Source organism: Penaeus monodon, chromosome 20, assembly GCF_015228065.2.
Source record: "Penaeus monodon isolate SGIC_2016 chromosome 20, NSTDA_Pmon_1, whole genome shotgun sequence".
NCBI lineage: Eukaryota > Metazoa > Arthropoda > Malacostraca > Decapoda > Penaeidae > Penaeus > Penaeus monodon.
The window spans coordinates 5502208-5502892 of NC_051405.1; the positions used below are offsets into that span (position 1 = coordinate 5502208).

Here is a 685-nt window from a genome sequence, read left to right on the forward strand (position 1 = left end):
CCCCCCCCCCCCCCCCTTAAAAATTTTTGTGAAAATTTAAAAAATAATAAAAAAAAAGGGGTCCCGGGGGCGGTCTTCCCATAAAAATACCCCCCCCCCCCCAAAAAAACCCCCCCCAAAAAAAAACCCCCCCCCCAAAAAAAAAAAAAATTTTTTGGGGGCCGGTAAAAAGGGGGGGGTTTGGTGGTTTGGTGTGTGTTTGTGGGGTTGTGTGTGGTGTGGGGGGTTTTGTGTGTGTGGTGTGTGGGGGGGGTGTTTTGGGGGGGTGGGGGGGTGTGTGTGGGGGGGGTGTGGTGTGGTGTGGTGTGGGGGGGGTAAGGGGGTGGGGGGGTGGAGTGGGGGTGGGGGGGTGGGGTGGGGGTGTGGTGGGGGTGTGGGTGTGTGGGTGGTGTGGTTTGGGGTGCGGGGGGTTGGGTGTGGGTGTGGTGTGGGTGGGGTTTGGGGGGGCGGGGGGTTGGGGTGGGGTGGGGTTTTTGGGGGTAGTGGTGTGGGTGGGTTTTTGGGGGTTGGGGGGGGGGGGTGGTGTGGGGTGGTGTGGGGTATGTGGGTGTGTAATGAGTGCATAGGTGTGTGTGGCGAGTGTTTTGGGGGGGTTTTTCTTTTTCTAACAAAAGGATGCAAACCCTTTAAAGACCCGGGGCCCCAAGAATTTTGTAAAAAGAAAATACAAAATTGGGAAAACCCC

At 57.2% G+C, this 685-nt stretch overlaps 1 protein-coding gene across 1 annotated transcript in view; it reads left to right on the forward strand.

The window, feature by feature from the left end:
- The window catches only part of LOC119585901 (GPI ethanolamine phosphate transferase 1-like), an 18475-nt gene that overhangs the window by 17218 nt on the left and 572 nt on the right, over positions 1 to 685 (forward strand). The window lies entirely within an intron of this gene.